This window comes from Lampetra fluviatilis, chromosome 12, assembly GCF_964198595.1.
Source record: "Lampetra fluviatilis chromosome 12, kcLamFluv1.1, whole genome shotgun sequence".
NCBI lineage: Eukaryota > Metazoa > Chordata > Hyperoartia > Petromyzontiformes > Petromyzontidae > Lampetra > Lampetra fluviatilis.
Window position 1 is genome coordinate 7,776,133 of NC_136286.1, and position 12,925 is coordinate 7,789,057.

Sequence of the window (12,925 nt, forward strand, 5' to 3'; positions counted from 1 at the left end):
ATCTTGAGCCTTAATTTGCAGCCTTGTTAAAATTGAGTTCTTCAAACGTTTCTCGTATTTTATTTCCATTATAATGACATCATCAGCAAATGTGAGCATTTTCTACCACCAATATTGGTTTCTTTTGGGGGTTATATCGTGTCGGTATAATGTCAATTTTGATGGTATAATGGATGGATTGGCTTTGTCACGTGGCCGAGTGTTGTAGTGAAACAACTGACTTGCCTATGCGATGTCGAACCCATAGGACACCAGTTATGAATACAAATCTGAAAGAGTTAATGTTTTTCCTCCATTTATGTTTATGTCTTTATTTCCATAATCCAATTTTATGAAAATATAACTGAAGTCACTGTGAATAGCCTTGGTGAGAACGTATCTCCTTGTCTGACTCCCTGTGACATGTTACTTTATTCGATTTTTATTCCTTTCCTCAGGCCATCTCATTGTAGCCGTTCCATCCTTGTAAATGTATTTTTTTCTCATGACAAAGGAATTGGAGACATGGACACTGACATAGAAAATGTAACAAAGGCTGAAAAGTTTCAAATAGGGCATGGAGAGAGGACTTACCTTGAGAGAACAGAAAAGAGGACCACATGGATCAGAGAATAAAAGCAAGTCGGTCAACATCTTCAAGAAGAAGAAACAAAAGTGGGCTTGAGCAGAACGCATTGCTTGAGGTGACGATTGCAAATGGCTGAGACTCGTGACAGAGTGGCAGTCAAAGGAGGGAATTCTCTCAAGAGTGTGAGCGGCACAGAGATGCATTGAATCGATGAGCTCACCAGCAGGAGCTGCATTGATCGTCGTTACATCGCAACACCGTGAGGGTTGCCGATTAACTTGGGGAAGCCTTCATCCAGCAGCGATTGAATTATGTCTGATGGTGATGATGATGATGACATCGATAGGGAAAGCTTCACTGCCCAGGTGAGCAAGGTAAGCTTTATTTAGTTTAGTTAAATGTCTGTAGGTTTGCCTTGGCAAGCAAAATGTTTGCGTACTTGGTGTGCAATGGCCCTTGAGCTGGCATTGCTGGCGCAGTTTTGTATTGCAAGGTTAACAGGCATAAAATCATACTGTTGCCACGATATTGAAATCAGTAAATAAATTCAGTCTCGTGTGCAAAGCCGAACACAAAAAAACTTCAATCGCCCTGTCCACTGCCCTCCTTTTTTTCCCTTTTCTCTGTCGCTGGTCAAATAAATGATTTACAGAAAAGTGGTCTCTGGTTTGTGTACGTCGTAATAAGGTCTCCTCTCCCCGCTGGAAAAGCAGCATCATTTCTTCCAGATCTGGCGTCGCCCCGATTGCATATATATCTGCGCGCGAACGAACCATCTCCACATCGACCTCAAGCAGGGATGGGGGGGGGGTAAACTTACGGCCAACGGCCATACGAGAGGTAGCACTTCAAACGATATTTATTAATCGTTGCAAGCATCTCAGCTGCAATAATTGGGGTACTAGAGTTGGGGCGGGGGGGTATTTTCTACCTGGCAGCACCCTGTTTTAGTGTTCTTTCGTCACGTCTGTGACTGCTGCGAGGGCTTCTTATTTCTCGATTGATGCACCGGTAATTGCGTTATTATAGCATAGCGCAAAAGTGTGTGTTTATTGTGCGCCAAACGTGTCCGAATGTACATTTTTTTGCCGAGTAAAGGAAAGGGTCCCATACGCCTGGCACGAAAGGCACTGGGTCAAAGGTTAAGCTCGGCAGCCTGGAGTTAGGATCAGAGGCCACAAATTTATTAACCCAAATCTGCTGCTCTGCAGTGTAAGCTGTGAACATTGGAGCGGTTGCTTTATCCCATATTACTTTGGCTCCGTGGTTATAAAAACAACTGTGCAAAGTATACAAATACATTAAGGCCGAGAGGACAAGAACACTAAATGTACACTAAAATAGTGCTGAGCTGCTGGATCTATATAAATAAAGACCTGAATCTGTAGGTGTCAACAACCTCCAGGGTACTTCCCGACAAGGTCGAAAGCTGAAATTTGGTACATGGGTAGCTTTAGGACTCAAACAACAGGAACAATCTGAAAATCCGAGATTTTTTATTTTAACGCCCCCAAATCTCCATTTTAAGTGCCCCACAAACATGTTTGTGCGTGTAATTCAAAACCCGTTCAAAATATAAGATTGCGGGGTTTTTCTTTGATAGAGCGTTGAACAGCAAATGAAATTAGAGCCAGAACCTTTCAGATAAAATCGTTTTTTAAGGAAAAAAATACGCATTATATGATGTTCAAATCTGAATAATTCGAAAACTATAAAAATAGGTGCTTCCCCTCATTGAGTATTACGTCCATTAGTTTTTTTTTCTAATAAAAAACGGAATGTTTAAATTGAGTGGTTCCCGACGGGTACATCTTTAAATATAAGAAGTTGAATCAAGTCGTCAACAAATGTTTTTCCTTTTGCAGAACATTATTTTTTTGGATTCGTTGTTAGTGTCTCGTCGTAGATGGATTTTTTTTTAAACACTATCAGGTTAATTATTATATTTATTCAATACTTTTGCCTCGCGAAGCAATGCTTTATGAACGAGTGAGAAATATAATCACTTAGCGCAACGCATTTCATTTCATTTATTAGGTATAGCCCTGTGAGCCATGCGGCTCTTGAATCGGGTGCAACCGCAACAAACAAAAACATGAACAAAAAAACATCTTAAAGTGACTATGCGCAAACAGAAAAATCCAGGAAAAATCAGCAAAGTCTTCCAGAAAAAGCACCGTACATCAACGCTGTGTGCAAAAATCCCAGTGGGATGCAAGTCGAGCAATTACAACCATAAGACAATTTAGATTAAAGTTATCAGTCTAACTCTGTACTACAACAAACAAATATGGCTAAACCAAAACGTTTTCAAAATCACCAAAATAAAGCTATAAAAACAATGTCACAGTGATCATCGGAACCGTGATTCAAATTTAACAAAAACGCATTTGGTATCGGCCGAGGTGCAAAGCTTGAAATAACCTCAGAGCCTGCTCTAGTCGTCTGGCCCATGGCCCAGGTGCAATTGCATCGCCAGCAACATGATGCAGCTACCTGCTAGTCGTGGGGTCTGTGAAAGTTGTCCAGTGAACTCGTTCACATGCACGTGCGTTTGTTTGCGTTTGATTCCTAGCGGCAGGTGTTGTTACATCGGGCAAACAAAAACTGGTTTGGTGGAAAGTGGGGGTGTAAATGAAATGACGCTGGTTAATGATTCCACGAAATGCTTTTGCTCATGCTTGTTAAATATTAACTCATGGATCGTTCCAAAATACCCAGCAATCAACTTGCAATGGCCCAATTTCATAACGAAGTTGAACACTTTCTAAAAAATAAAATAAGAAACCAATCAGACGGAAGAGCGTGTGTTGGTTGGTCACAACTAAGAGTGACAATTCACATCACAGGTAATTTTCGGACAGAAAAAAAAATATGATCGGTTCATCCATCATGCCTTGCATGTCATGGGACGAGATTGGCAAATTAGGGATGTAGAGTACCGTACTGATGACTTCTAACAAAGATAATAAACAGTCGACGGTCGTGTGAGTGTCATGCTGCTGTCTAACACTAAAATTGCCACAATTTTGATTCTTTTGGGTCAGTGGTGTGAAACAAGGCTGTGTGCATGTCACACAGTGTGGTGATCAGTGGCGGCTCCTGCAAAATCTCTCAGGGGGGGCAAATGTCTGGATGATTGATTAGGATAAGGTCCACCCATGCAATGGATAAATTAACAGCTTAAGCATGTAAAGGCAACTTCACTTCTTTAATATTAATGAAAAATAAAGTGACTCTTACAATACATCTTGTTTGTTTCTATACTCACTATTAAAACAAACCACTCAAGTTTATTTTATTAAAGATTCCACTAGGTGGCGATAAATTATATTGTTGGATGAAACGTGCTTACGTATGATGACGTTAGCACGTATGATGACGTAAGCACGTTAGTGCATGCCCTCCCGGAAGCCATAGAGAATGCATTGGAGCGCCCCCGTTCGAAAAAAAACATCTTTGAATGTAAGTCTATGGGAACACTCGGGGCGATTCTCAGCCGGAGTGAAATCGCCCAAAAAGAGGCGGTACTCCACAGAACGTGACATGACGCTGATTGGACTATATCCAGAGGCTGACAGTGACGGCTAGCGTGACTCTGTGGTTGAATGACATTGGTGGTGCGTCGCCCAATCGCCCTAATGAAGAAACCGCCCCTGGTGGTGATGTGATATGACAAGCAAGGAAAGCTGGGAGGGCCGATGTTACGGTCACAATCACACTTTGCTAAATATGAATTACCTCGTAAGTTCATTATGAATATGGTTTCATGCAATGTTGAATCTATCATGTCCCACTGACGTATACAGCAGTTTGGGTTGCATTTAGAGACGAGTATTCTTATTCTAACACTCACGAGTAGGAACTCCTGAAACTGCTGCCATAAAAGATGGCAAATAAGTACGTTTTATCATTTGGTATTTATATTTTGGGCGTGTCAATATGTCAGTATCTTAATACATGTAAACTTTTAAGTTATTTTATCGTTTAATCTTCAATGTTATTTGTTGAAATGTTATTTTAGTATTTTGTTTTTAAATTAGCCTTTTCCACTCCCGCGTCTCGTGACGTCACCCTCCCCTCACCCCAAACTCCTCTTCCCCCTCCAGCAGCCCCGAGTCTGGGCTCATCAGCCCCTCCCCTCCACCACAGCCCAATCAGCCCCTCCCCTCCACCTCAGCCCAATCAGCCCCTCCCCTCCACCTCAGCCCAATCAGCCCCTCCCCTCCACCTTAGCCCAATCAGCCCCTCCCCTCCACCTCAGCCCAATCAGCCCCTCCCCTCCACGTCCCATAACCCCCACAACTCCCCACTAGGACAAACCTATTTATTTTGCATGTCCCGGTGCGTTGCAGATAAACCAACAAGCTTATAATTACGTGGATTATTTTTTTTTTAATGTATTATTTACAGTCCCTTTCAATCTACTGCTGGATGAAAGTCTCCCTAAAACCGTATCAGTCATGGGAGTTGTTTGACCATACTTCACCACGCTGGTCGGTGCTGGTTCGCGAAGGGGCCCCTGGGGCAGGTTTGGACACGACTCGCCGCTGTAGCCGGGCTCGAAAATCGAAATCAAGTCACCGGGTTTGTAGCGCCGCGTGCTCAGTACTGCACCACCTTAGACACAAAATAAATCCAGATCGCATTCTGAATGTTAGTGAGTGTACAGCCAAAGTGCATTCATGCTTTTAAGAAGACAAAATATAAAATGGCTGATTGTTCCCACAATATTTCTTTGAATCTTAATTTTGGAGCTTTCGTGACTGCAGGAATTATTCTTTGGTTCTTTCGGTTAAGTCACGTCTAAAGATAAAATAATAAATTAAATAATAGCATATTACGACGTTTCGATTGCAACACAAGCAATCATCATCAGGCATAAAAGAAATAGCAACAAAAATCGAACTGCTTGTATGTCTGTCTATAGTTTTCTAGTTAGATTGTGTTGCTATTTCTTTTATGCCTGATGATGATTGCTTGTGTTGCAATCGAAGCGTCGTAATATGCAATTTTTTAATTTATTATTTTATCTTTAGACGTGACTTAACCGAAAGAACCAAAGAATAATATTTCTTTGATGTGTGTTTTTTTTTGCTCGAGTTACATTCACTCAAAGGGCAGGTGTCGACAAAAACACAACGACGCAAGATAAACACTGGGTCACTTTGACCCAACCGAGAAATGTGCTGATGCATGAACACAATGTTACGTAATGCTCTGCAATAATGCATGTGTTGAACAAAAATTTAATGCAAATGTGCTTTTTAAAAAACGTGGGTTGTAATCATATTTTGCAATAAACTGGGAAGAAATTTGAATGCATCAGAGATTTTATGAAAATTGCAAAAATCACACTTTAAGTGAAGAAAATCAAACTACCCAGGGGTAGCACGGATAACTTTTGAACGAATTTCATGCTGTAATGAGAGCGAATACATTCGCATGAATGATGCAAGTTTGGATCGAGATTTCAGTTCTGCAAATGTCGTTGTACAGGACGTGGTGCAATAACAACCAACATGGGTACATCTTTATTAATATGGCTGTAAATGAATGACTGACGATACTGGTAGCACAGTCATTTTACATGTATTTAGCCAAAAGTGATGGCATAAGAGCCGTAGTCGTCGGCGCCCTGCACTATGAAGTTGTCCATCTGAGTTCAATTTCCAGCTACGGAAAACATCAGTGGCGAGCAACATCTGGACCACCCCCCCCACTCACCCTGCCTTTGCTCGTGGATCACTCCTCCACCCCTGGCTTTGCTAACCCCAAACTGAGAAGCGTGGTGAAGTATGGTCACGCAACACCCTTGACCGACACGATGCATGGTGCCCTTCTTCTTGAAGTGGATTGACAAATGGTCTGTATATGATTACCATTGCTAGAGCGATGTGGGTACCGTCTCTAATTACACTGGTCAACACACTTTTTCTGGCATAAGGTATTCCAAATGTTTTAAGGTAATTTTGGGGTGCTGATTCCAAATCTGGCATTAGTTTTTGAGATATCAAATATTGCATTTTCAATAAAAACTGCAGAAAAAAAATATTAAGTAAATGTGGATATCTACATAAAATTATATTATAAACACACTATCCTAAAAATACAGCACCATATTTTAACACTAAATCAGTCACTGACTCGCAACAACTTGCAATCATAAGTGACAGAGTTAATTTCGGGTAAAATCAATGAAAATGGGGTATGCCTATAGCATAAAATGAGATGTGATAGAGCAAATCTGAGATCAGATTTGGAATCAGCACCCTGAAATTAGTCTAAAACAGCTGCAAAAGTCCAGGCCAGAAAAAAATGTTTTTTTGTTGTTGACCAGTGTTATCTAATTGTTGCGGGCAGTTAATCTTCTCGCCCGCTTCTGGAGCGAGTGATGATGCAGTTGTCTTCTTTTTCACAATTGTTGCCCAAATTCTCGCGAGGTCCTCATCTGTTGGGCGACGTTAATGTACAACTTTCCACTGTTGGTTCGGGCGATTGCAAAACCAACTCGCAACAATTCACTGCGGCTGTGAAGCGTATTTACTACTTGGTCGTCAACAAGGGGACAGGGGGGGAAATAGAATTAATTCAATTAGAGAGAACCCGGTTGTGCCAGTTTTTTTGGTGTCTTGCAAACAAAGACAGTTACAATTTGAAAGAAGAAAGTTGACCTCAGCACACCGATGGCTGTGAGCACAGTGCATGCAAAATGTATAGACATTTTAATAATTCATTTCTACGTTAATTTATTTATTCATTTTTGCACACCAATGGCAAAGACAAGGCACGTCCAGCAACACAATAGAATGCAAATACAAGACATGCAATCACACGAGACTCGGATAGATGTAAATAATAAAGGATTAGAGAGAGAGAGAGTAAACATATGCAATAAAATTTCTACTTTTGCAATGTCATTTTTTTTGAGACCATGAACAACTGCATATGCGACATACAGGTTCGATAGATAATATTTGCTACCCTGACAGTCCTCAAAGTATCCTGGTTCCAAGCAAGTGCTTTGCCGCGTATTAATTAAATGGTCGGGGTTGGGGGGGGGGCAAAAGCTGGAATGAACTTGTATGCTCCTATTAAATTCCCCCAGCTCCTATTCGACTGACCCAGTTCTTTGTCTGCTGCTCCAGTCTCGGGGATTTTTTTTGTGAACGTCGTTCATTATCAGCAGAGAAGCCTTGATTGAAAATTCACTGTGTAACAAAAAAATAAGTTGTGTTGTTCCTGGGTAGTAAGTATTATTTTCCAATTGCTTATGCCTCAAAAATACAGAAAATGGCTATTATCCCCCACAAACTTTGCTTTTGTGACCAGGACAGTGATATTTGAAATGTACTTATTTTCAATGAGAAAACGTGTGCATTTGTGTCATTCCTTCACGTAAAGTCCTGGTCACAAAAGCAAAGTTTGTGGGGAATAATAGCCATTTTCTATACTTTTGAGGCATAAGCAATTAGAAAACAATACTTACTACCCAGGAACAAAAATCGTGTTAAATAGTGAAATCACAAAGCCTTCCATATCCTCACCCCCAAACGCATGCAGTGGTTTTGTGTTATTTCGTGTCTTTCTATTGCGAGTTTGCACACTCGCCCGTGACTTCGTTGTGTTAAGAATGAAAGTGCAAAGTTTGGGCTTAATTTCCGTTCAAAATTCGAGTGTAATATCCTCTGTGTGCAACATGCGTATGTGTGCACATGTTAGCCAAATAATTGACCTTTGCTCGTTCGGAAATGAGCATTAGCTTCAAAGTTAATGTCTATTTAAAAAAAATTAACATTCAGAAATAACCTACGATTGAGATTTGGAGCTATTATCATTTCCCAGCAATTTTTTTTATGCCCCTTTGAATTTAAAAATGACTTTTTTTTCTTTCCCTTACTCGAATTAAATGTCAGACATTGGGGACAAGCTCGTGACTGATAAGGAAATTGAGGAAATAGCTTCTTAGTGTAATCTCTTCAGGAGAAGAGATTAGTGCCCGTTCTCTATTTAGTTCTGTCTCACATATCCACTGTCAGTGTAGAATCTCCTTCTGGTCATTCAGACTCCAAACATCTGAAGTGTTCTCATTACTCAGAGCTTCCAAGGTGAGACCGGAACACATTGAGGACACATTGGGCACGTCTGTGTCACAGATCACATATAATTACACATTGTTCAAGATGTTCAATAATTATGAAGTTTAAACCAATCGTTTGTACTGATGTTGACAAATTATATAAATCTTTGTGACTCTTTAAATTTCAAATGGGATTCGTGACTTGGAGGTTATTGATTGTAGGTGCCATCAGATGCTGCCAATGCCACCGTACAACTTCGTACTATTACACCAGGCACGGAATGACCTTCACGAACACACAAATAGAGCATGAAGTATTCTTACGCTCATTCGTAACCAATTGTACAATGACAATGTGAATCTGTCCACAGGACTTTGTATATTTTGCACGGCGCTTTGCCTAATCTCGTTGACTTTTAGACTTTTGGTCTTGAAATGCCATAGTAATTCTTGCTGTTACGAATACCACGTGTGAGTTCCTCTCACTATATGTCCTGCATAAAGCTATTTTAGATTGCTTACTAGATTCCCATTGTACTTAGTTCGGATCGTTTATTCTTGTATTTGTTCTATACAACACCCGGAAACCTCCTTTTCCCATGTGACATTCCTGCCACTGACATTCTTGGCACATTCTTCACCTCGCCTGACATAAACTAACAACGTTATTGACTCAATGCAATGCAACATCATATCACTTTATCAAAAGCGCTTCATTTACTTTGCAGTTCATATTTGTCGACAAAATATCAGAATCTCCTATCAAATACAGACTTTGTGCCCCTTTGCTTGAGTGCTTTATCAAAATATGACGCGTACATTTGTAACGACTGCGCCTCTAAGCATCGTGGAGAAGAATACAATTGAGATATGCTGACAGACATTTTATCCAGACGCATTCTCTTAGAGATGGGCTATTCGATCATTTAAGTCATGGGTTACTCCACCCAGTATTGCTTCGATTACTCGACTCAAGAATAGGTGGGGGGGGGCGGGGGGGGGATGTCTTACATCTCTGTTCCCACTTGTCACGTTGGATGGGAGGTGATGGACGGGGGCTTGGTGACATCATCGGCATCATCAGCCACAATCGTCTTCATCAGCTAATTGTCCCAGCTTGAGGTGATTCTATGGTTGTCAGTGTGGCACAGTAGTAACACGTGTGCCTCAGCCAGAAGTTCCTGGGTTCAATGTGCGACTCAGGTGCGTGTAGGTGCGTGAGTTTGTACATTCACAGCCTGTTCTGCACGGGGTTGCTTCTGGCTCTCCGGTTTCTTCCCACAGCTAAATAAAATACAATTTATACTCTTTGGTTCTTTCGGTAAAGTCACGTAGATGAATAATAATAATAATAATAATAATTAAAAAATAACTAAATTTAGTTATTAAAAATAATAAAATGAAAATAACTAAATTTAGTTAATTTCATTTCATTATTATTTTTTTCATCTACGTGACTTTACCGAAAGAACCAAAGAGTATGGATCCTTGCAGTCACGAAAACTTCAAATCTAGAACAAATACAATCTAACTGCTACTGTATTAGCTAAAACATCCCAATGCTGAATATATATCTGCAAATTGCTCATTTGGGATTACACACGGCAACATCGCCCCCCTTACTGTGGAAAACTGACAGGATCCTCATGAGAAAAAACAGTCTGGAGTCTCAGTGAGGCTTTACTGGACAAACAAGCATACAGTAATCGACATTCATATCTAGCTATTAGCTCTGGAGACCCTGAGAAATCTGAATTGTCAATTGATAACGAGTGGCAATGTTTGTGGAAGCGCATAAAGCCAACAAACTACATTATATAATAATCTTGGGTAAAGTGGTGAACGCAAACAGGCTTTTATTGCCACGGGGAAATTAAACCTCGTCCTTTATATTCATTATCACGTCACTTATTTCGATCGTGCGATTGTAATTAATGCAGTAGGACTCCCATTTACCATCGAACATCTATTTGCGGGAAATTAAACAATAAACTAGGTAACAGCCATAGCTTAAGTAAACAAACCATTTTCAGATAAAATATTCTGGCTTGCCTCCCGGTTTAACCACACACTGCAGTAAATGTTATGAAATCTTAGAGAAATTGCATATGTAACTATGTTATTAAGCTATGCAAGTTAAGATGAGGATGTATTCAGCAAACACCAGTCAACTTCAACGTCTAGTGCAACAATACTCATAAGAGGTACAGGAGGAAGAACAACAAACTGAACACGAAAAGCAGTTCTTAAAAATTGAGTTTTCAATCTAAAGAAACTCGTTTTCGGTCTCTGAACGTACGCCATAAGCCATTGGTTCTCAACTGTTACTGTTGCCTGCACCCGTGTGGGTCTCATGAAGGGCATCTTGCACTCCCAGGAGGTGCCTGCACCCCAGGTTAAGAACCACTGCACCAAGCGTAGAATTAGAGTGAATTGGTACCCTCAGATGATGTTGTTAATCCCATATATATAACTTTTATATAGGGTTGCACAGAAAAAACTGGTTTGAAGTCCACCAAGGACAACATCCTCTGGTCTGTATTGACGTATCACCATTAATCACTCCAATACAATTGATCAAAACTATAAACATTTAAAAAGAAACTTTTAGAATATCTCTCAAGTTAACTATATAAGCTCATTTCTTTTTTTAATTGTTTTCAGTGATGTTTTACATATTATGTCTCCCAGGATTATAAAGACAAATGGAAATACAAAATGTTTTATGTAGTCTTTAAAGATCGTTTCTGTAAAACTGATCAGCAGCAGAAAACACAAACAGTGCAGGTGATGAAACACGATTTATTTTTATACGTAGGCTTTCAAGACCTATATTATCATTTTAAGTGTCACGTAAATAAAATGTGGCCACTTGTATTACTGCTTCAGCAGCACCACCGGTGTGTTGGAGAGTAACCTCACAACATGTAAATGGGTATCGACATTTCGCTGGAGATTACGTCCGGCATCATCAGATTGTTAATGAAATACTTAACGTGACACCCATTAATTGGCTTTTTCGGGTAGACGGGGGGTTGACGACACGCATTTTTTGCTAGATTTTTTTTAATCCGTGAAATAACCACCAAACACTCATGCGTAGGTTTCCGCGGTTGTGCTGTGCAGCCCTCCTATGTGTTTGTGGGTTATGCTGTTCGGCACGATGTTCCGACGTTTCGCTCCACCACGCGTTAGAGCGACGCTGCGCTACTACGACAACCAATGCGGAACATTCTGAGTGTTTCCCATGTGGGGAACGAGGCTACTGAGATTTTCTTTTAAACCCCACATGTCAGGGACATCACACGCAAAGCTCCACACAGATAGATTTCAATCCCCAAAACTCAATCCAGTGAGTGGATCGAATCGACCTTGTCGCCTGCACCTACAGCTGTTCTGCCACCAACTCCTCCTACCACCATGCGTCTCTCGCAGCAACTTGCAGCGGCGGTTTTTTGGCTGGCCATCGAACAAAGACGGCCACCGCATCGCGCGCTTTCAAATGCGCTTCTGCGGCCGTCTGGAACGCTCTTCCTTCCGAGGTTAGGAAGCCAGTGGAGCTGCGCACTTTCACATCTAAATTGGAAAGTTATTTCTTTCGGACTCCCCCTTCCCTGGCGGTGGCACTCCGTCGTTATTCTTGAGCGTCGGCCGCGGTGTTTAGATTGTTGTCCTTCCCGCACACCTCCCGATTAGCGCGGTTGGCTACTTACGGTGGGAAAGAAGTTCAACATACATACATACAGTACGACGGCTGAACGATTAATCGATTTCAAATCGATTTCAAATCGATTAATCGATTTCAAATCGATTAATCACAATTTGAAACAATGCGATTGGCAAATCGCAAAGGCTGCGATTTTTTGCGATTTTAAAAGTCCTATTACTTTCTTATTGGAATTGTTTTATGTTTTATTATTATAACTTTATTTATTTAACTTAACAATTGTTCTTTCTTTGATTGTTTTATTTAAATTAAATATTTTAATAAATACATGTTGGAAGCAATTAATATATCTTAAGTTCTCATCCTCGCATTATAATATATAGAGCAGTTCATATTGTGATGTATCATGTGGTAATGCCGCATCACATGTATTAAATCTATTACACAGTAAATATTGAACTGAAGCTTGACTTTTAATTTTTTTTTATCGCAAATCAAATCGCAATCGCAATATGTCAGAAAAATCGCGATTAGATATTTTCCCCAAATCGTTCAGCCCTAATACATACATTTCGATATTAACCAGAGGAAATGCATTGAATCTGTTGTT